At 40.2% G+C, this 24,637-nt stretch overlaps 1 protein-coding gene and 1 long non-coding RNA gene across 42 annotated transcripts in view; one reads left to right on the forward strand and one right to left on the reverse strand.

The window, feature by feature from the left end:
- The window catches only part of KCNMA1 (potassium calcium-activated channel subfamily M alpha 1), an 835,052-nt gene that overhangs the window by 706,298 nt on the left and 104,117 nt on the right, over positions 1 to 24,637 (reverse strand). The window lies entirely within an intron of this gene.
- LOC122466546 overlaps positions 18,345 to 24,637 on the forward strand; it is a 30,918-nt gene continuing 24,625 nt past the window's right edge. The window contains exon 1 of the long non-coding RNA XR_006292158.1: positions 18,345 to 18,620. This is a non-coding gene — a long non-coding RNA (uncharacterized LOC122466546). The remainder of the gene's footprint in view (positions 18,621 to 24,637) is intronic.

Consider the following 24,637-nt stretch of genomic DNA (forward strand, 5'->3'; position numbering starts at 1 on the left):
CTCCAGAAATCTAATTTTAGTTACCATTTCATCTTTTCTAAATACTTTCCTGACCATTATTTGGAGGCTGTTGTTAGCCACCAGGTTATTTTTAATGCCCTGCATATGAGAGATGTCTGTGAGATAAAAAAGTGGCTGAAGTACAATCAATTCTCTCCAGGATTTTTTTCACGTAATGTTACAATGAAATCAGGCTCTGGAGGGGGTCTGTTGATAATCTTCCTTCAAATGAATGGTGATTTCGTAAGACCACTATTGCTTTCCTTGCTAGAAGACCTAGTATTCTCAGCACCTTAACAGCAAAAAGCAACATGGTAAACAATGCTGAAAATGCACCAACAGGAGCAGGATCTTGGTTGAAACTGAGCCATGGAATAAAGAAGCCAGTGTAGAAGTGTATCTCACAGATAGAAATCTGTAATTGCTTTTGCTGCAAGTGTCATTGGCATGCATAGGAGGACCACCAGGTGGAGTGTCCCCATTTAGAGCAGTGCCCTAACCAAGCTGCCAGGTACAGACCAATTGCTACAGAAAATGAGAAAGTGAAATGGGAGAAAAAAATGTTTGTAGCAGAAGTGTCTCTTAGGAATCTGATAAATGGGTTGTCATCACATGAAAGCATTAAAAATCAGTGCTTCAGCCAGGAGCTCCCTTTCAAAACCTCCAGAATACAGTACCAAGCTGTGTTTATGAGGTGCCCAGCTCACAGATTCCCAAATGTGCCAGAGAAATTGACTTCTAAAATGGTGGTATGTGCAACAAATTATTGCTGTGTGGCCCATCTCTCAGATAAAATGGGGAAAAAAACAACCACCACCACCTCAAGACCACTTTCAACAACAGCAAGTTCCTGCTACTATACCAAAGTGTTTAAAAGAGAAGTAATTGTGTGTGCCAGGACTGGATTGATGACTAATTGTCTAGTATCATGCTCACCTGTTTGGAGGTCACAGTGCCCACTCAGACAATGTTTGGACTCTCACCCTTGGTGCTAAAGAATAATCAGGTTAAACAGACATAAGAACATAAGAATAGCCATACTGGATCAGACCAAAGGTCCATCCAGCCCCGTATCCTGTCTACTGACAGTAGCCAATGCCAGGTGCCACAGAGGGAGTGAACCTAACAGGTAATGATCAAGTGATCTCTCTCCTGCCATCCATCTCCACTCTCTGACAAACAGAGGCTAGGGACACCATTCCTTACCCATCCTGGCTAATAGCCATTAATGGACTTAACCTCCATGAATTTATCCAGTTCTCTTTTAAACCCTGTTATAGTCCTAGCCTTCACAACCTCCTCAGGCAAGGAGTTCCACAGGTTGACTGTGTTCTGAGTGAAGAAGAACTTCCTTTTATTTGTTTTAAACCTGCTACCCATTAATTTCATTTGGTGGCCCCTAGTTCTGATATTATGGAAACAAGTAAGTAACTTTTTCTTATTCATTTTCTCCACAACACTCATGGATTTTATAGACCTCTATCATATCCCCCCCCAGTCTCCTTTTTTCCAAGCTGAAAAGTCCTAGCCTCTTTAATCTCTCCTCATATGGGACCCGTTCCAAACGCCTAATGATTTTAGTCACCCTTTTCTGAACCTTTTCTAATGCCAGTATATCTTTTTTGAGATGAGGGGACCACAGCTGTATGCAGTATTCAAGATGTGGGCATACCATAGATTTATATAAGGGCAATAAGATATTCTCCGTCTTATTCTCGATCCCTTTTTTAATGATTCCTAACATCCCGTTTGCTTTTTTGACTGCCGCTGCACACTGCGTGGATGTCTTCAGAGAACTATTCATGATGACTCCAAGATCTTTCTCCTGATTAGTTATAGCTAAATTAGTCTCCATCATATTCAGGGCCAGCTCTACCATTTTTGCCGCCCCAAGCAGCGCGCCGAATTGCCACAAGCGGCTCAAGATAGAAGCTGCCACTGATTTGCCGCCACGGGCGGCTGAAGAGAGAGGCTGCCGCACAATTGCCACTGCCGCGAAAACACCGTAACGGCACACGGACTAGCGCCCCTTGCAGATTGCCGCCCCAAGCACCTGCTTGGAATGCTGGTGCCTGGAGCCAGCCCTGATCATATTGTATGTATAGTTGGGGTTATTTTTTCCAATGTGCATTACTTTATATTTATCCACATTAAATTTCATTTGCCATTTTGTTGCCCAATCACTTAGTTTTGTGAGATCTTTTTGAAGTTCTTCACAGTCTGCTTTGGTCTTAACTATCTTGAGCAGTTTAGTATCATCTGCAAAGTTTGCCACCTCACTGTTTACCCCTTTCTCCAGATCATTTATGAATAAGTTGAATAGGATTGGTCCTAGGACTGACGCTTGGGGAACACCACTAGTTGCCCCTCTCCATTCTAAAAATTTACCATTTATCCCTACCCTTTATTCCCTGTCTTTTAACCAGTTCTCAATCCATGAAAGGATCTTCCTTCTTATCCCATGACAACTTAATTTATGTAAGAGCCTTTAGTGAGGGACCTTGTCAAAGGCTTTCTGGAAATCTACGTACACTCTGTCCACTGGATCCCTCTTGTCCACATGTTTGTTGACCCTCTCAAAGAACTCTAATAGATTAGTAAGACATGATCTCCCTTTACAGAAATCATGTTGACTTTTCAGCAACAATTTATGCTCTTCTCAGTGTCTGACAATTTTATTCTTTACTATTGTTTCAACTAATTTGCCCGCTACTGACATTAGACTTACCAGTCTAATTGCCAGGATCACCTCTAGAGCCCTTCTTAAATATTGGCACTACATTAGCTATCTTCCAGTCATTGGGTACAGTAGTTGATTTAAAGAACAGGTTACAAACCATAGTTAATAGTTCTGCCATTTCACATTTGAGTTCTTTCAGAACTCTTGGGTGAATGCCATCTGGTCCTGGTGACTTGTTACTGTTAAGTTTCTCAATTAATTCCAAAACCTCCTCTAATGACACTTCAATCTGTGACAATTCCTCAGATTTGTCACCTACAAAAGACGGCTCAGGTTTGGGAATCTCCCTAACATCCTCAGCCGTGAAGACTGAAGCAAAGAATTCATTTAGTTTCTCTGCAATGACTTTATCGTCTTTAAGTGCTCCTTTTGGATCTCGATCGTCCAGGGGCCCCACTGGTTGTTTAGTTCCTGCTTCTGATGTACTTAAACATTTTATTATTACCTTTTGAGTTTTTGGCTAGCTGTTCTTCAAACTCCTTTTTGGATTTTCTTATTACATTTTTACATTTAACTTGGCAGTGTTTATGCTCCTTTCTATTTACCTCACTAGGATCTGACTTCCACTTTTTAAAAGATGCCTTTTTATCTCTCACTGCTTCTTTTACATGGTTGTTAAGCCATGGTGGCTCTTTTTTAGTTCTTTTACTGTGTTTTTTAATTTGGGGTATACATTTAAGTTGAGCCTCTATTATGGTGTCTTTGAAAAGTGTCCATGCAGCTTGCAGGGATTTCACTCTAGTCACTGTACCTTTTAATTTCTGCTTAATTAAACTCTTCATTTTTGCATAGTTCCCCTTTCTGAAATTAAATGCCACAGTGTTGGGCTGTTGAGATATTCTTCCCACCACAGGAATGTTAAATGCTATTATATTATGGTCACTATTTCAAAGAGGTCCTGTTATAGTTACCTCTTGGACCAGATCCTGCGCTCCACTCAGGACTAGACTGAGAGTTGCCTCTCCCCTTGTGGGTTCCTGTACCAGCTGCTCCAAGAAGCAGTCATTTAAAGTATCAAGACATTTTGTCTCTGCATTTCGTCCTGAGGTGACATGTACCCAGTTAATATGGGGATAATTGAAATCCCCCACTATTACTGAGTTCTTTATTTTGATAGCCTCTCTAATCTCCCTTAGCATTTCATCATCACTATCACTGTCCTGGTCAGGTGGTCGATAATAGATCCCTACTGTTATATTCTTATTAGAGCATGGAATTACTAGCCATGGAGATTCAGTGGAACATGTGGATTCATTTAAGATTTTTATTTCATTTGATTCTACATTTTCTTTCACATATAGTACCACTCCCCCCCGCCCCCACATGACCTGTTCTGTCCTTCCGATATATTTTGTACCCCAGAACGATTGTGTCCCATTGATTTTCCTCACTCCACCAAGTTTCTGGGATGCCTATTATATCAATATCCTCCTTTAACACGAGGCAACTCTAGTTCACCCATCTTATTATTTAGACTTCTAGCATTTCCGTACAAGCACTTTAAAAACTTATCACTGTTTATTTGTCTGCCCTTTTCTGATATGTCAGATTCTTTATGTGAATGTTTCTCGTCTGATCTGGCCCATACTTTATCCTCTTCCATCCTCTCCGCCTGACTAAAACCTAGCGAATCTCCATCAATAGACTCTCCTCTAACAGAAGTCTCTGTCCGATCCACGTGCGCCACTGCAGCAATCGGATTTCCCCATCTCTTAGTTTAAAAACTGCTCTGCAGCCTTTTTAATGTTAAGTGCCAGCAGTCTGGATCCACTTTGGTTGAGGTGGAGCCCATCCTTCCTGTATAGGCTCCCCATATCCCAAAAGTTTCCCCAGTTCCTAATAAATCTAAACCCCTCCTCTCTATCCATCGTTTCATCCATGCATTGAGACTCTGCCTGCCTACCTGGCCCTGCATGTGGAACTGATAGCATTTCTAAGAATGCCACCATAGAGGTCCTGGATTTCAGTCTCTTTCCTGGCAGCCTAAATTTGGCCTCCAGGACATCTCTCCTACCCTTCCCTACGTCATTGCTACCTACATGTACCACAACCACTGGCTCCTCCCCAGCACTACACATAAGTCTATCTAGATGCCTCGAGAGATCCGCAAACTTTGCACCAGGCAGGCAAGTCACCATATGGTTCTCCCGGTCATCACAAACCCAGCTATCTAAGTTTCTAATGATTGAATCTCCCATTACTAACAACACCTGCCTTTTCCTAATGATTGGAGTTCCCTCCCCTGGAGAGGTAACCTCAGTGCGAGAGGATACCCCAACATAATCTGGAAAGTTTGCACAATGTTTGCACAATGGTATACATTCCATCTGTCCAGTGAGTGGTCCCTTCTCTGTAAAGGCACAACTCATTGGTATCACTCTTGGGTGGGAATAAAAGGATAGCTGTACTGTGAGGAAAACACAGTCCATTGGTCATTTTTTCAGGTAGATTATATTGGCTCTTTTAGATGTCACCAAGATAGACTGTATACTTGCAGATGCCAAAGAAATCCATCTGTATTCCTTGGGTCACCAGAGTACACATAACAGGGGAATGCTGCCTGCAGACAATAGCAAGTCAGAAAAGGCCTGTAGGAGACAAGGTAAACCACTGAACAGGGAATCCAGTTGTATTCATGTCCGCAGTTCTTGCCATGATCGGCAGCAACCAGGTAAAGATTAACCTTTAGTGCTCAGAAGCCTGGCAGGTGGCGCTATAACCAGTATCACAAAGGCAGAATACTGACCTCATACCAGTTTGTTCTGCTTATGGCTCTATTCTGATATGTAGGCATAGCTATAGCAGAGAATACATAGGGTAGATCAAGTGGTCCAAACCCTACATGGATTGAGATATATTAAGAGATACAATGGTCTGCTATTAACATGAAAATAAGTCTGTAAATGCTAGTTTAGAAGCATTCAGGCAGACAAACTATAATTCTCCTTAAAGTGAGATTATGGTCAGGGAAAAAAAAAAAAAGATTGAGCCAAAGGAAAACTAGCAACATCAGTTCCCTGTGTGTCTACAAGCCAGTTCTATTTATTTGATAGATAAAAAGCAATCTTTTCTGTTTTATTTTTGTTAGCTCTAGAGTGTCAACACTGCAATAGGAGAGCAACCTGGATTCTATTTTGCCTCGTGTTCCAAGCATATTGCCAGCTGATTCCTAACTGTAGTGTCTTTATTAGTAGTAATGGTGTGTAATAGGCAAGAAGAATCTTATCTGACTTCTAGAATGTGGATGGAGTTTGCAGAGCTGGTGTGGGGCTTCAAATTTGACCAGGAAGTCAGTGAGGCAGCATGGGGAATACTAAGCCAACCCTCCAAGATTGTCCTGGTGTTTCCAGGAATTAAAGATTAATCTTTAATTAAAAATTATGTAATGTGATGAAACCTCCAGGAATTCGTCCAACCAGAACTGGCGCCCCTAAACACCACAGAGTCACTTATTTTTACACAGATCTTCTCTGACTGCATTTGCACATTAAATTCTTTACGGGGAGAAGAAGAGGGGTCATTAGTCTGTCTCAGGAAGCTCTCTTGCATGGATGTCATGTTATTCCCTCTAAGCAAGCTCAGCAGAATCACTGGTGGCCATAGTGCAGGCCACAGAAAGCTGGCTTTACACTCTGAGGGCCCTATGTCTTTAGAGATAAGGATCAGGCCTGAGTTGCTGCTGCTCCTCCTCCAGTCCTGCTGTTAGAGGGAAGCAATCTGGAAGGGAGTTATTTTCTTCCCCTCTGTTACCATTGCTGGAAGAAGAGATTTCACGGGACCATAAAATGAAGGGATTCTGAACAGAGCAGGTACTGAAGTGGTCATTTGTTTTGCTTGTGTCTAAGATCAGCCCTCCAGTCATCATCCATCATCCAAAGGATGGAGAGGTAGGAGGTAGTTTCATGTTCCACTGTAGCAAAAGGGAAAGGCTGCCAAACCTTTGAGTATGACTTTGTTATTGGGAGAACCCAAAAACATATGGATTTCAAATTACAATGAGTCTACATGGGATTGGAGCCATGGAAACCCTTATGGAGGCTTCACAGCCAACATGGATATTGTTGACTTATTTGAACCTTTAGTTCTCATTGGCTACTAAACTACAAGAGCTAGTAATAATTAGAATTTAAAGTAATTTACTAAGAGTTCAGTGACTACATTTCAGCATTCACACATGTTGCTATATATCCCTGATTCTTATAGGCATTACATTATAAGCTGCCTTAATTAATATTCTGAAGCACTTATCTTGTCTCATTGTCTTTCATTTGTTTATGATAAAAATACAAACTGGAGGTGTTCAACTGTAGCAAATCAGCACATTTTTGATTTTGCACAAAGAATATTTCTGACATTCTGTAGAATCCCTCTAACTTTCAGACAACCTAACAGAAACAGAAACATGCCAATGAAGAGGTGATTCCAACTATCAGAGATTCACAGGCAGGAACTCCTGTTATGTATGCATGGAGATAATTGATTAAGCAAACATGACTGTTTACAAAAACAAACAATAAAACTGCAATATTTATATAGCACCATTCAGCCAAGGATCTCACATCATTCAAACATTTCAAGCTGTACCGTATATAGTACCACCAAGAAATAATCTTATCCATCACTGAAGTGCACACATTTCCAACGCTGGAAGGTGGCAGCCTTTATCCAAAGCACAGTAGCATTCTATAACTGTACACAGTGAAGAACATCTTATGTCGTTTCCCAGGCATAACACTGGGGCTTAATGCCCAGAGATTTTTAATTATAAGTGGCCAGTGTGCCTCCTAGAGTACAATATAATACAGGGGGGTTGATTTTCACTCAAAGAAAATAGTATCACCTACAGAATTAACTGTCCCATTTCCTGCAGCACCTAGATCATTCTTTGTGTTCTCTCTGATGATAATTAAGTCCAAAATCCCATAAGCAATTTATTCTGAGGCTTTAAAAAAAAATCTAGAATTGTAACAACTATAAACTAGAATATTAGTCACAGGTAGAAGAGGTCTGCTGGAATGACATCTCCACCTTAGAAACTGATCCAGTCTAGGTTAAGAGAGCAGAGTCAGAGGTTGCATGGCTACTTTATATAAAAGTATGACACATCTGGTTTCCCCCACTCATTCATATTTTGTTTCTCTGCAGTACTTCTTCATCTGAGAAGCAGTGTGGGCTGGAGGAATGAGCATGAGACTACAAGTCAAAAATTCCTGAATTCTAATCCAGTCTCAGTCACCAATTCGCTATCTCTCCTTGAGCAAATCTCTGCCCCTCAGTTTCCCAACTGTAAACTAAAGTTGAATACAGCTTATTTGCCTACTGTTTTGTTTTTTGCAAAAACTCACTTTAATTTCTGATGAAAGAATAAAGTCTGTGGGGGAAGTGAGGGGTGTACATGCACATGTATGACCTCAGTATAAGGGTACATCAGCTCTGAAGAAAATGGCTGCTGTCTCTGCATAGGCTTAATATTAAAAAGTGCAGAACACAGAATACAAACGTCTCAGAACGTAATAGTTACATTAATCACACCTACCTCACAGAAGTGTTAGTAGTAGTTAACAAGTCCAATCTGCTCCCATTGAACTCCAGTGACAAACTATTCATTGGGAGCAGGCTCAGGCTCAATATTTATGTGAGGCTCTGAAGATATAAATGGATAAGTGCTAAGTATTCTTTAATTTGTTCACTGGTGAAAACAGTGCAATGAGGAAACAGCATTTTCCTAAGGATACCAGTCATGTGATCTGAAAATAAATGCCAGCTCTGCCTTCTTACTCCTTGTCCCTTCCTTTCATCCTTATATTTCTTGGAGGGAAATTAAGCAACAAGTTCCTTATCCCCCACATCCTTCTCCACCCCACACATACACAGACTCTGTCCTCCGTCTGATCCAGGAACCTAAGGTTAATTGCTGTTATGACCTTATTCAAGTGGATTTGTCTCTTGAGTAGAACAGAATCTAAATATCATCCCTACAGCTCACCAAGCCACTACTGGCTCCTGCCCTTTTCTGCTTAACTGCTGTGCAACAGCTTAGCACCATTAATGCAATGGGCTCTCGGAAGCTTTACACAGAACCTGTTCATTTTCTAGAGAAGTCATATTCCATTATAATGATTTGACATGGGAAACTTAAGAGATCCTTGTAAAGAACAGCTTTGAATCTGAAGACTAGAATACTCCGACAATCGTAGCCCTCACATAGGGGACATGCCAAAACAACAGCCTCATGTTTTTGCTGCAAGACAGAGTACCAAGTGATTGTCATTTTAGTACAACCTTGACCCCTTCCCTCTCTTCACCTGTTCCAAGTTTGGTTCTTCATTACCTGGACTGCATGCAAAAACGTCTGTGATTATTACCCCCAATCTCCCAGTCAACACTGCCCTCAGAAAGTTGAAGGAGAGCTGGTGAACTATTTGGCTTTTAAAATGGAGAAGAATTTACAAATTATATACTAAGCAAACACAGAATATTTTTTCAATGTATGCATTTACTGGTTCCTTTAAAGTATTACAATTATTATATTTTTAAAAAAAGTTGAAAAGATGGAATACCACTTTGATATGGCTAAATCACATACTTAAAATTGATTAAAGAAAACAATTTTTAGCCAATAGGCTGCAACTCAATATATTTTTCTTTAGACTGGAAAATGTACAGTTAAAGATAGATGCACACACTTCTTAGAAAGGATATGTTTAAGCAGCATCAGCAACTTGGTTTTGTTTGACCATTCCTTAAGCTTCCCATCCACTAGCCAGCTAACCTTGGGGTCCACCCCAAAAATTGTGTTCTTTGTTTTTTGCAGTGGGAGGGAGTACAAAAAATTAGCTACAGCATTGAAGCAGCTAAAACAGCTTAAACCTATCCTAAGCTTTAACCTGCTTTTAATGTTTTAGATTTGTTTAAATGGTGGGGGGACGGGACGGACGACAAAACAAAAACAAGAAAAAACACAATTTGAGGGCACAGCAGGAAGGCAGAAGGGCTGACGGCGGTGAGTGGGAAAGGCATTGGGAGGTACATATCTGCCTTAACTATTTCTTAAACTGTGCACTTATAAGATATGTGAGCCCTGGTATAAAGATACAAATTAGGCCTGCAATACCAATGAGACACACTTTGGCCTAACTGATTCCTGTTAAGTATAGTATGTATGTATGATTACTATTGATGAGGACAGGCACAGGCTGGTTTTGACCAGTGAGTACTTTCTAATTACACAACTGAGAACTTTATTTATTCCTTCTGACATAGACAATAAAATACAAAAATTATGTTAAGGGTGCCTAGTCAAGCACTCAAACCTTTGGAAATGCAACAGCTAAGGTTGAACATGCAACCTTAAATCAGATGTTTCTTACATTTACTAAAATATTTTTTTTTAAATTAGTCCTGCAGGCTATGCAGATACCATACTGAGTACAGACAGAGATAAAAGCTAAAATGTGCAAGCATTATATTCTTATGAATTAGATGCATCATCAGATTGAACATTTTCCCATCCAATTGACTTGATCTCTTGAACAACTTAAAATGCATTATTAGCAGCCCTTGCTTTTTCTTTACTCAGACATCAAATTCTGTTCATAAACCTTGGCTAGAATGCTGAACAATACTAATTCTTGCAGGAAGCTAAAGAAAGAAATGTGTCACTTGCAACTTAAGATGAAGAAAAAACCTGTCTCATGGAACTCATTTTCTAGACAACGAAAATATGTAAAGCCTCAGGCATCTCTCAAACAGGAGCCAATGCTAGGCACTGACCATGCAGCAACAAAACCACATTGTGACAACCTCAATTTTGTTCCTTATATTTTGAACGACAGGCAGAGCATGTTGAATAAAGCCAACTAAGAGAAGCTAATAAAACTGGGGGAGGGAGGACTGTGAACATTTTCATGAAAATTTTTCCTTCCCCCCCGCCCCCCACTTGAAAAATTTAAAAATTTGAAATTGTTTGACAATCTCTATTAGTGATATTAACTTTCCAGTGACGTAAGACACTACAGACGAGTTTGAATTGGACATCATGGCACTTCTGGAGTTCAGCCCACCCTGACAGAGATATTCAGGGCAATTTCCCCTCAACATCTACTACATATACCAAGGTGCAGATGTCAGGATTTTTCTAGTAGTAACGTAAGGAGAAATTTTAAAAGGCTCAGATGATTTTTGGGCCCCTAACCGCCATTTGCGCCTTTAAAAATCTCCCCCACCTCTTCCCCTTTTTCAGCGGAGTGCACTCTACTCTTAAACTGACTTCTCCTATGGATCTTCAGGGAACAATGTCAAGCTCTTCTGTTCAGCCACACTGTCTGAGGAGATTCATATATTAATTATTACACTATTATATTCATGTTTGTCAGAGACAACAAACATCAAGGGCCAAACAACCTAGTCCTTCAGATTAACAGGAAGCAATGCTACGTTGTACAATTTAATGCCCAGATACAGGAAACCAGCCTTATTCAGAATATCACTTAAGCATGTGTTAAGTCTTATTGAGGTCAATGGGGCTAAAAGCATGCGCTTAAGTGCTTTCCTGAACCAGGGTCATGGAGTTTAGTATCTCCATTGGAAAGTTTCCATTAATCAACAATATACAGGAGAGCAGCAAGATCCCTCAGCCTGCCATCCTTTCAGCAGCCTGAAAGGATGGTTCTCTTTACAAGTAAATTCTCACCAGGAGAAAAACAATTTAACTAATTCAGCTTGGAGATTTTATCTTAATTTAGTCCTGTAGAACTAATTACCCTTCCCTTTTTAAAGCACTGACTGTCCATTAAAAGAGCCTAAAGCTCTATCCTAGCCAAGCAACATCAATCATCTGGTCCATAATTCATCTTGTTTTTCCCATTACCTCTGAAATGATTGTGGGTCACTCATTGGCTATGGCATCAGTGACCCCTATTGCTTGTAGCGGTAGTCAAAGCACGACTGGCCAATTTCCAGCACCAAAGTACTTCCAGAATATTTCAAAGTCACCCAAAGAAATGTAAAGTTATTTTTGTGCCAGTACTGAAGTGTTCATTATCTGTCTTACATCCTGAGAATAATTAAGGACACACTGTCAAGGTAATTTTTCATAATTAAAAAAATATCGGTACTGTTCATGAGTTCTTACAAGCTTGAAACTGAAACCGGTTTCCTCACTGAAATGTTATTTCCTCTATCTCAAACAAACACAAAAAGACACTAGTTTGTTACAGAGAATTAGGCTAGTGGAATTGAATTTATTTATACTGATAAACAACAGCACTGAAGCATTTATAATGAAGGAAGAAAAGGAGCACATAAACGGATTACAAAGACTTAGCAAACACAAGCAGTGGGTGAGGGAAGGGTAATGGTAGGTTTAATTTGGGACCCACAAACCTTGACCATCTCTCTTTAAATTCTTCTGACACCAGCATTTACGTGCCCCAATAGTCATAAGGGAAATGAAACAACTGTTCACTCTAATTAGCTTTTTTGCTACAAAGACATGTTCTGCAGGGAACTAATTCCAGTCCAAACAAACAATTTTATAATTAGCTCTAAAGAGCTAAATACAATCACCCCTCTTCGAGATAAGATAATCATGGTCCAGAAATGCCCTTAAAGATATTATGGTGGCTTCAACTTTCTTTTCAACTTGTTTTCAACTGGCAAGAGAGAGAAGTGGGTAGGATCCACCTCCCAATTCAAGCATTACCATGAACTTGTATCAGTTCTCTATTTTATGGGTTTTTTTCTTCCAGCACTCCTTATCTTCCACTGATGGATGTAGTCCGATCCCAGCATGGTACCTATTAAATAGGGGCCTGATCCAACTCCCACTGAAGTCAACGGGAGTTGGATCAGGATGGATGAACAAGGTCCACATAAAGCAAGAACTAACCTGAACTGTCTCCCAAATCTTGAACTAAAACATTTCTTGAGGTTCAATAAAAGAGTTTGGATAACTTGATTTTTATTTTTGCATGTCTTTGCAGTTCCTGGTTCTGGCTGGAAGCAGAAGGAGAAATGTCAAAATACCAGCAGGAAAATTGTTTTTGTGGAAATTCTGGCCCAATCAGAATTAAGATAGGAGCTGTCTGTGGCAGATTTCAGACTTTTGGGTGCTTAGTCAAACCCAATTTCTGAACTCTTTCTCCCAAAACCCATACAGTTTACATTTTTACAGTCCTTGGCACTACGCTAAACATGGAGGTCCTGATCCAAACCTGTGCTGAAGACCCTCAGTGCCAGGAATTTCACTTGGACTTCTGGGATTTCAGTTCCTCACAAGTTCAGGATGACATAAGGCTTCTATATTATGTGCCATCCCCCTGACCCTTTTGATGCCACTGTTTGAAAAGACTTGTTTGGATGGAGAAAAGAAACACATACAAGAGAACAGCCTCATGTACAGTATACATTTATATTGCATTGTATTGACAGAAAACATGTACTGACAGAAAAGAACTGTGCAGGATTTTTTGGTACCATGTCATTCCCCACTCTGCACTGCTGAAACATTCACATATTTATCTCTGCTGGATTGTGCTATCAAAATCCACATAGAAGCAGAGATGAACTCCTTCACACAGCAAATACGTGTGAATATCTCTTAGCAACAACCGGTCATGAGCCAGCGAGGAAATCTAACAATGATCCCACTTAAAACTTCCCACTTATGCATAGAAAATGATAATGCCATCAATAAAAGCCCGAACTGCTCACTGAAGCCATTCACTCCTGAAAGCCTGAATTGACAGCATCCCCAAAGAAGCCAGACACCAGAAGGAGCTGTGGTCTAAATGTACTTTGCCCCAGGCTATTCCACGATCTGTTGTGAAGAAATAATTAGTATGTCAAAACTCTTTCATTTTCAAAATCTTTAATATTCAAGACTGGCTTATAATTCACTATTTACAGAATGTGCCAGTTTTATCACCAATGTATAATAAAAAATGCGGGTGGGGAAAGAGGTGAGAGAAGGGAACCATCCTTAAATTACCACAGTGTTATCCAAACAGAGGGAAATTAACGTAGTCAAACTAATTTCAAGGCAGGTTACTTGTGCCTTCAGTCTTAAAGACAGATTGCTCCACTGGTCCTTGCTGTGTCTATGTAAAAGAGCCTCCCCTACCTTCCACACCACACACAAGGCCACAGACAACTGGAGTCCGAAGCATGCTAAATGGTGGGAAGGAAGCAGAACCACGAGCTCCATGCTAGGCAGCAGAAGAAGCCAGGGTGCACCTGGGGAACAAGTCTGCACATTCCCCCAGTGAACTGGGGTACTTCAAGAGTCTGGGAGTGGGGTCGCGGGAGGCCCATAAGCACAGTCCCTCCCCTTGTTCCTTCTTTGGTATGTCAGCCTATACTGAGACCGTTGGTTTTATTACAGCAATAGTTATTTCAAAACCTATCCTGCAATCCTGGAGAATTCCTACAGACCTAAAGGGAAATGCAGGGTGACCATCCCTTTTGAAAATCAGGCAACATATTTAAGTGCCTGAATAGAAGCTTACGAGACTAACTTTAGGACCAAATTTGTTCTTTAAATTTTGCCAAGAAGCTTACATTGTCCCTGCTCAAGAGGCAGCAGGCGCAAAAGCTCTGTCACTGCAATACTGAATTACAAAACTAACCACTCAGATAACAGGTTTCAGAGTAACAGCCATGTTAGTCTGTATTCGCAAAAAGAAAAGGAGTACTTGTGGCACCTTAGAGACTAACCAATTTATCTGAGCATAAGCTTTCGTGAGCTACAGCTCACTTCATCGGATGCATACTGTGGAAAGTGTAGAAGATCTTATTATATACACACAAAGCATGAAAAAATACCTCCTCCCACCCCACTCTCCCAGCAGAAAGCTCACGAAAGCCTATGCTCAAATAAATTGGTTAGTCTCTAAGGTGCCACAAGTACTCCTTTTCTTTCCACTCAGATAACACTGTATCCCTTACTAGATCTTTTTCTCTTCCTCCCCCCACCCCCAATTATCAATATCCTTGAAGTGGTCTTGCTCCCCTCCCCATTAAATGTTCCCAGGTTTAATGATGGCACTGTCATTAAACTGAGCAAGCCACTAAAGCAAATTAATGGCATTTTAAATGGATTTCTAACTTTTTTTCTGTAAAACTTTATCAAATCTTTTTTTTCATTTTTGTTCCAGATTAAAGACCCTTATGCTTTATAGCACATTTCTGCTACCCATTAGACCAATATAACTGTTCCTTTCAGAATAAATTGATGAGGGATGAGTAAACCAGTTCAGAATTGGACTGGATAAAAATAAGAATTGACCTGAATCTTCTCACAATATTTGGACCATACAAAAGAGGGAAAAAGGATAAGAATCAATATCATGGGGGAAGGCCCAACCTATAACAAGATAAATGCTGCAGCTAAATCTTCATCTATATAATAAAGGGGTTGGTTTTAACTCATTTATCCAGTGATATGAATTATTTTCCCTTCATTTTCCCATACTTCTGCATTACCTGGTTTCACCTAGAAGGAGAAGTTCTGAAATTAAACATCTGCTCCAGTGGTATGTGTTGTCTACATGGAAGCAGGAAGTACTAAAAATATTGGTAGAAAATCTGTTCCCACTTGGACTTCTCATGTAAGCATGGTAATCAGGATTTGGAGTAAGATTTTCAAACCCATTTTGCAGACCTGAGAAGCTTGCATAAAACTTGAATTTTGGATGATTATCCAAAAATGTTAAGGTTCAGTCATCACTGCAACACAGAGTAGCAGAAGTACTGGCCAGGGTAAAACTAGCCCCTACACTATTTCACAAAAAACACCTTTCTTTTAAAAAAAAAAAAAGGTTAAGGTTGTTTAAATGAAACAGTCTCTCTAAAAAACACGAAAAGGCCAACCTATGGGACACCTCTAAACCAGAACCTAATGCCTACATAGCACATTTTTACAGTGATGGACTCTGCCCCTTAACAATTTAATGTCCCTCACAGTATAATGCAAAACCTTAATTACAATCTCAGGAACATCAGTGATTATTTAGGATTGTTTATGGGGTGAAGCATGAGGTTATAATTAGGACTTGTGTTTATTACTGTTAAGGAGATAAATGTGTTAAGTGTAGTGTCTTCCCTTAACTGTAGAACAAAGAAGGAAGGTTGTAATGGAGTCATGGGTAGTTTCAATCACATTGTAAATTATGGGAAATGGCAGTTATTATAAATATGAAAAAATGTAAATATAGCATTACTGAGGTCATGACTGGCTTTAAACCCATTGAGTAGCTTCAGTCCCACTGGCAGCCACTTTGAGTAAAGGAAAATTGTGAATGTCATGGGAAAGACAGCAAAATAATGGTTAATAGCTCATTTCTTGAAATATACATTTGAAGATTGTGGACCATGAGTTTTAACTATAGGGAAAGTGTGAGTGATAGCAAACAAGCCATGTGTTAGCAACAAGGTCACAGAAAAGGATAAGACACTGAAAATGCCTGAACGCTACCATTTTAAAATTCATTCTTAACTCAAAAAGGTTTATTTGAAAATTCTCAGAAAACTCAACCTTTACCCCAAAATTATGTGCTATAAATTTGGGGGAGATATGCTGTATCCTTCATATAACACAGTCTTTCCTTTAAATAAAAAACTGAACCCAACCTGAAGATAGAGTCACTAACTTATCTCTACCTGACTATAATACATATGAAATAACTGCAGCATCTACCACCTTCCACATTTTTTTCTCCACTATCTTAATTACTTTTTGTGTCTTATTTTATTTTCCTCTATGTGAAAAATAGATACATTTTTCCACCTGCATTTCTTCTGTATATTTCAGGACTTCTCTGAATTACAGTAGTTTTATTGAAAAATATTACTGTCTGGCTAGCTGTGACAGGAATAACTCTGGATTATTATGTAGGTTAAGTAGCCCCTTCACTGCAGTTAACACCCATAGCTGCTGCCAGACACTTAGTTTATTCAGAATAATCTGGTTTAACCATAGGTTGTGCAGTTTCACCACTCTTTGGTCAGTACTTGAATATTCTGTCTTGGGTGACAGGAAAATTGCTCCTAAATATCCAAAATATAGAAGGACCAAAAAAATCTTTAGTGGAGGATCATAGACTCAGTGCTTCTACATTTAGTTTAAAACATAAACACAACTGAGAAAAGTCTAAACATGCAAATAGTATTTCTAAATATATTACTCGGCAGATAATGTGATCCATTTATTAGAAGGCTAGAATAAAATGATTTTAATAAGATCTTGTACAGAAAAACATTACATTGTTTAAATCTAGCACCATATGATTTCAAAGTGACCAGCTGATTACTGTTCAATGGCCAAAGTGAAGTGTGCTGATTGTTGGCTAATCGGACTAAGACAGTGGACAGTGAACTCATGACCACAACTCAAGATTACCCGCCATCACAGCTGGTACCTTTTTTGGCAGAAAGGCCAAGCACTGACTAAGCACAGAGAATGAATTGCCCTCACACACCAAGAGCAGGGCTTAAGAATATGATTGAAGAACACTGATGGAACCATCTTGGGAATTTTGCACTGGCACTACTTCTTTTTTGTGTGCACAGAAGTCCTCTCTTCTCTAGAGCTGTCCATCTGGGATATTGCACCTGCACTAAATCCACTATACACACAAACCAGTTAATTGAACTTTACATCCCTTCTTGTTTTGAACGGTCATGACCCTCTTGTCAACTTGAAGGTTCAGTACTCTAGTATCTTTCCTGCAGAAAGATAAGTTTATTCATCATATGTGAGGAGGATTTAGTGAGAATAAAATCCAGGCATATTCTGATTCGATGTTTTGGGAATTACTTGAAATTTGGACGTGCCACAATGCATCTCTAACAGAACTGATCTAGTCAGCACTATTACAGCCTCATAGCAGCCCTGGAAGAGTATTGGGGCCAGAAGTGCTACCCCATTCCAAGAGCACTGCTCCAAACTAAGGATTGAAAAATGCAGGAATTGAAGACCAGCAAAATGGACAACAGGAATCAGGCTAAATCTAGAGGGATGTTTTAAGATAAAAATCCCTTAACAACATCCTAGAATATCTAAGACTTTATGGAGACAACAAGATGCATTTACAATTAATTTATTCTAGTCTCAATTGGAATAGTAACATACAAAATGCATAATCTGGTAAACTGTAGTCATTAGAGAATGAAGAGAGTAATTCTGGCCTCTTTTCTGATACAACCAGCAACTGTATGCCATTTGTTGTTATGTAGCTGAACTGACTCACATTTATTGCATTAGCCCTCAAATCACAGCCACTTTTACATGCAAAATTGCCAACTTGAGTATACTCCCACGTTTGTAACAAGCATGCTCTGAAATGGCTGTGAATCACAGATGGTGCCAATGGAGTTCTATCCATTCCTATCTTTAGTCATTCTGCAGGCAGGAAAATCAATTAGCTACAGACTACCCACCTCCTGGAGCTCCACTGCTTCAGCAACTCAGCTCCATTTTGCCACAGACATTAGGTTATCTGCATATGCCTGACTTTTTTTTCTGAAAAGTCTTTTGCCTCCTCTCCCCATAAACTCTCTCCCCTCCCCCAGATGCATGGCCTGACATTGCAGTACGTTCCTTAAATCCTCCAGATTCAGAGTCATTTATCCCCTTGAGCTACAAGCTAATTCCCATGGATATGAAGGGGAATTTTGTGCATGGATAAAGAGCACAATGTAGCCCAAGTCCATACACCAGGTTTTCCACCATGTAACTATTTCAGCAAGGGTACCTTTTGGAGCACGGAAGTCTGTACAGTCCCTAGGCTTTCCCTGGAGTTAATGTGCGAGCATGAGAATGAGAAATTGTCAAGTGTGGAACAGAAGGCACAGCTGATGGTGGAGACTATGGAGTTAACAGGTAAGAAAAAAGTCAGCTGACTAAGGGAAGTGTGCTCACAATAGGTGTGGAAAATGTGGGAAATATGAATATTATATGGGATTGTGTCTTAGAGAGGGAGCTCAGAGACTGGTCAGAGACAGACAAAAGTTCTTGCTAATGAATGGGGAACTCTGTCCAGAGCTGGAAGTCAGGCCAGAGGTAACTGCAAATTAATTATCCATGTGTCAATTATAGCTTAAAGGTCATAAAATATTGTAGGTATTGAAGTTTAAAAAGCATTTTACATCATGCTGGAGTAGCACCATTCATTTCTAACATCTTTGTCTGTTTGCCGACTCTGTTAAATGTAACATTGCATAATTCCACTACCCACATTTAACTTCCCTTTTCTTGATCTACAGTAGGTTTCCAAAGGAATCCACTGAAAATAATTCCTTCTCAATGTGGCACTTAGAGAAAACTAAAAAAAAAAAGGGTTCCATTTCTTTCCAATCTTGTTGAAAACTATTACCCTACTCAGCTAAACATCTTAGGTCTCTTAACCCAGATCAGTGTGAATAACCCTGATATACGGTATTGATCAGCAGAAGGAATTAGGTTACCACAATATTTCAGACGGCACAAAACATGACATATGCAAAGAACAAAGGGCTTTATCTAACTAAGTGCTGGCAAGTGCAAGTGTGGCCTGGAACAAGGGGATAAGACTAGCAAATATAGATCACATGCAGGTGTTTTCATTGACAAAATACAAACAAAATTAGTAGGTGCTGCCAACTGTTCAGTGCTCTTGCAAAAAAGTCAGGTTTAGCTAAACCACTGTCGTCCGGCCTGTTATTTTCTTGAGTTGCCTGTCTTTTCCAAAGCACAGTAACTATGTTCCTCATCCAGAATTATCAAAGTGCAGATACAAATCCAAGAAAGCGATTGCTTGTGAAAATCAAAGTACATTTAGATCTAAAGCAGTTCTTAGCAAGGTCACTAGATTTGTGATTTGGCACAGAAAAATAGCACATAACTTCCCATGAAGGAAAACTAGTAATATGTTTGCTTGAAAAGACTCCTTTCCATCCTTCAAACAGGGCCAGTTCACCTTCAGCTACTACTTGGGTTGCATCAGCCTGCTGATAAACTTTGGTATCTGTAGCAGTGTTTTACTGCTTTGTTCTTCAGCACCAACAACTATCATCAGCTCACTGAACTATGTACATTGGGCCAAAGTTATCTTTGCCTGAGTCAAGACTCCAAAATCTGGGCCTCAGTTAGTGAGCATCATATGTAATACAGAGCATAAGGAAGAAATTAGATTGTTCTGAACTGTGGCTGTCCTTGAGCTATGAAAATGATTATGTAAGGAAGATTATTTGAATGGGTTGCCTCACAGCTTGGAAAGAAGGCATGACAACAAAGTGTATGCACTTCATCTTTACAAAATGTAGTTGCATAGTACATTGACTCCTAATCCCATTTACCCCAAACCTTCATCCTCTGCTTATCTGCTGAGGTTAAGTCTGGAGAGAGAAAAGCATGACTGGAGGTTACTTCAGCAACCCACATAAATGGCAGACTGCAAACTCCCTCTCCCCCAAAAATCACTAAGCCCTGGTCTACATTTAAAATTTACACTGATCTAGCTACACCACTCAACAGTATGAAAAATTCACACCCCTGAGCGTCATAGATAAGCCAACCTAACCCCTGGCATGGACACAGCTGGGAAAAAAATCCCTTCTGTTAATGTCGGCGCCTACAGCAGCACGCTTGTAGCACTGCAGGGTGCTACTAGCACCCGTCATGTAGACGTGCCATTAGTAAGGGTATGTCTATACTACCGACCTGATTGGCGGGCAACGATCGATCCAGCGGGGCTCGATTTATCACATCTAGTCTAGACGCGATAAATCGACCCCCGAGCACTCTCCCGTCGACTCCTATACTCCACCACCGTGAGAGGCACAGGCGGAGTCAACGGGAGAGCAGCAGCAGTCAACTCACCACAGTGAAGACACCGCAGTGAGTAGATCTAAGTATGTCAACTTCAGCTACGTTATTCACATAGCTGAAGTTGCGTAACTTAGATCAATTCTCTCCCCCCCCCACCCAGTGTAGACCAGGCCTAAGTGAAGTTTTCTGCATTTCTGAGAATGAAGTGGGAAGAAATTCTTCTACCAGCAGTTTGAGAGTCAGTACTCTGACTATTGTCTTATTGCCACCAGAAACAAATGGAAAAGGATTCCTTAAGATTTACAATAGTTACACAACACTGACAATACTTATTACATCTACTCACCTGCAACTAACCATGACCACTGCTATCAATTTTCACCTCTTCTGTGTTCCAATAGTTATTGATGTTCAGAATTAGGAGGTTAAAAATCTGGCAACACATCCTGACTAAAAATTGAATATGTAAACATAGAAATCATCATTTATAAAGCAGTTAAAAAAATGTATGTCAATTTTCTTACATTTACATTACTGTGAAGAACCTGAAGCATTTTTTTAAATACGGTCTAGGGCAGACTGGTTTTTTTTTTTTTAACCCTGCATTCTCTTATAATTTGAATAGATGGTATTTAGGCTTCACTAAATTACAAGATATTTTCATTTAGCATTATTTTGTACACAACTGTTCCTGTAAGAAACTATCACACAAAGTTCTGTCTGTTGGGACTTTTTTCAAATTATAAGTTATTTGTTTAAAGACAAAATGTACCAAGGACTGCCATTTTCTCAGACAAAAAATAAATTGTCACTGATATAGAACCATAGAAGATCAGGGTTGGAAAAGATCTCAGGAGGTCATCTCGTCCAACCCACTGCTCAAAGCAAGACCAACCCCAACTAAATGATCCCAGCCAGGGATTTGACAAGCTGGGCCTTCAAAACCTAGTACCATACTGATTCCTTGAATGTGTTGCTTATTTTGAACAACGTAATCTGGATTGTCAATAAGGTAATTAAATAACATGAACACATCCAGTGACTACAATAAGGCTCATGGACAAGTGATGATAAGTAGGGTTTCTGTAGCAAAATTCAGATAAGATCTCAGACAGTACAGTAACTCCCCACTTAACGTCCTCTCGCTTAACATTGTTTTGATCTTACGTCCCTGCTCAGTTACAGAACATGCTCCATTTAAAGTTGTGCAATGCTTCACTATAACACCGTTTGGCTGCCTGCTTTGTGCACAGCTGGCAGCCCCCTATCAGCTCCCCTATGCCTCCCCCCACACACACAGCACCTCCCGCCCGCCAGCAGATCCCGCAGATCAGTGCCTTCCTCCTCCTCCCCCTAGCCTGCCCGCAGCAATCAGCTGGCTTGCGGCATTCAGGAGGGAGGGGGGAGGAGCGAAGACTCGGCGCACAGGCTCCCCCTTCCTCCTGAACACCGCAAATCAGCTGATTGCTGCAGGCAGGAGGCAGGGAAGGAAGGGGGGAGGCTGCACACCGAGTCCTCGCTCCTCCCCCCATCCTCCTGCCCCCTGAACGTCACAAGCCAGCTGATTGCCGCGGGCAGGAGGGAGGGGAGAGAGGGGAGAGGAACTAGGACATGGCGTGCAGAGTAAGGGGGGGAAGAAGAGGCGGGTTAAGTGTGGGGGCTTGGGGAAAGGGGTGGAGTGGGTGGGTCGAGGGTTGAGCCCCCGCCACTGCTGCTGCGCAATGTGCTTCTCCTAGCCTACAGCATCTTCAGCCTCCTTGCCTGCCTCATTGTCTCTAGTGCCAGTGGGCTGTCCCTGTCTGGGGTAAGGCGGGGACACCTCCCAACTATAGTACTGTACTGTATGGCAAAAAAAAATTTCCCTGGAACGTAACCCCCCATTTACATTCATTCTTATGGAGAAATTGGATTCGCCTAACATCGTTTCACTTAAAGTCGCATTTTTCAGGAACATAACTACAATGTTAAGGGAGGAGTTACTGTATGTCTTCCTATGGGACTTGTTATTGGTGTCTCTATGCAGGATTAGAAGAGATGTATACTGAGGGTTCTCATATTTTCCAAAGCACATACTACATATTAACAGAGATTGTCCACTCAAAATCATGATTGCAGAACCTCCCTATGGCAACTTCATCAGTTGCCTTCATGGAAAAGTAGTGTTTGGGAGGTATCTAATGTGTTTTAGCCTTTTAATTCAATTAATGTGCCTTTTAATGCAATGTAGCAGCTGGTAATAAAGAGGAAAGACCCTGTGATTAGCTGGCTCTCAGTGGCCCACAGGCTGACATTAGTGCCAGCCCCTAGCATTCAAAAACCATGAGTCAACCCCCCAAAAAATCAAAAGATTGGCTTCAAAGTCATGAGATTTTAATATTAATAACAGTTTGAGTTCCATTTATTTAACTTCGTTTTTTTAGTATTTAGGGTTCATGTGTTCAAGCTCGTCTTCACAACCATGAGAGCTAGAAATTTACAAAAGACAGAAAGAAAGATTTTCATGTGATCCCATCACTACAGAAGCTGAGGCTTTAAGGAAAAGAAGCACTAGCAGATATTGTGAGATTCACAACAACACAGTGAGAGTTGGCAACTTTGGGCTGAATACCTGTGGTGTACAACTGCATCACTGAGAACATCTTCCATTGTTCGAGCTCTCCATTTAGATCTCAAAATTCAATTTACTTTTCACTATTTATGCTAGGTTTGCTATTGTGCATTTCACTCAACTTGCATTACTGAAACAGACGAATCAGACAATTTTGCTTTCTGGTTTTCGTACACTAGCTAGCTCAGTGTTGCATTATTAGGTAGCAAAGTGAGCAAGGGAGTGTTTATGTCCAGACATAACCCAGTTCTTATTTACCTTATATTTTTTTAATTAAATAAAATATATGTCACTCTTCCAGTCTCACCATTAATGTAAGCGTTGTCGGTTTGTAGTGAAAGCTGCCATTTTATTATATTTCTTACAGTTCAAATTCAGTCTACTGATGTGGTTGGAGATGCAGGAAATGCAGTTCTGTATCTGAATGCATGAAAGGCAGGAGCCAAGATTTTTAACTGGCTATGATCTTGGCTGCCTCAGATTTTGGCTGCCTGATTTCAGACACCTCAAAGATGTCTAATTAAAAGTACTGAACACCTGTCCTCTGAAAATCTAGTTGCCTTAATTTATATCAAAACTGGCCACCTAAAAATGGAGTCATCCAAAAATCACTAGGCACTTTGAAAATCTGGACCAGAAGACTAAGTCACAAAGTAAGCGCTATTCTCTTTTAGAAAAAAAAAAATGTTGGTTAATTTTCATGGTTTGAATTTGTTATAAATTAAACATTTTAAAAATAGAAACTATTTCAGAAAGGCTTTGAAAGTTTTCTGCCTGAAAGCTGCATTCCCCACATCTCAAGCTGTGAGTCAAAAGTCTCATTGATTTCAGTGGAAATTTTGCTAGTTGCAGAACTGCCCCAATGCCTGGAAACTGTCGAGACAGTTTCATTTTCATTATTTTTCCCTTTTTATTACATTTAATACGCTTTTCAAAAAGTGACATTTTCTTCTATGCAATTTGATGTAGAGTAGGGGCTTGACCTTGCTCTTGTTAATTTCAAAGAGAACAGGAACAGACTCTAGAATCGCTTTTATATTATATTCCAGGTTTTTTTTTTAATGTTTCTAGGATATTTTGCCCTTAAATATAATGGATTAGACAACACTGCAGACACAAAAATTCAAAATTACTCACTCTAAACAGGTTTCAGAGTAGCAGCCATGTTAGTCTGTATCCGCAAAAAGAACAGGAGTACTTGTGGCACCTTAGAGACTAACACATTTATTTGAGCATAAGCCCACTTCATCGGATGCATGCAGTGGAAAATACAGTAGAATGATTTTATATACACAGAGAACATGAAACAATGGGTGTTACCATACACACTATAACGAGAGTGATCGGTTAAGGTGAGCTATTACCAGCAGGAGAGAGGGGAAAAAACACCTTTTGTAGTGATAATCAAGATGGGCCATTTCCAGCAGTTGACAAGAATGTGTGAGGAACAGTAGGGGGGAAAAATAAACATGGGGAAATAGTT

The sequence above is a fragment of the Chelonia mydas genome, chromosome 7, assembly GCF_015237465.2.
Source record: "Chelonia mydas isolate rCheMyd1 chromosome 7, rCheMyd1.pri.v2, whole genome shotgun sequence".
Taxonomy (NCBI): Eukaryota; Metazoa; Chordata; order Testudines; family Cheloniidae; genus Chelonia; species Chelonia mydas.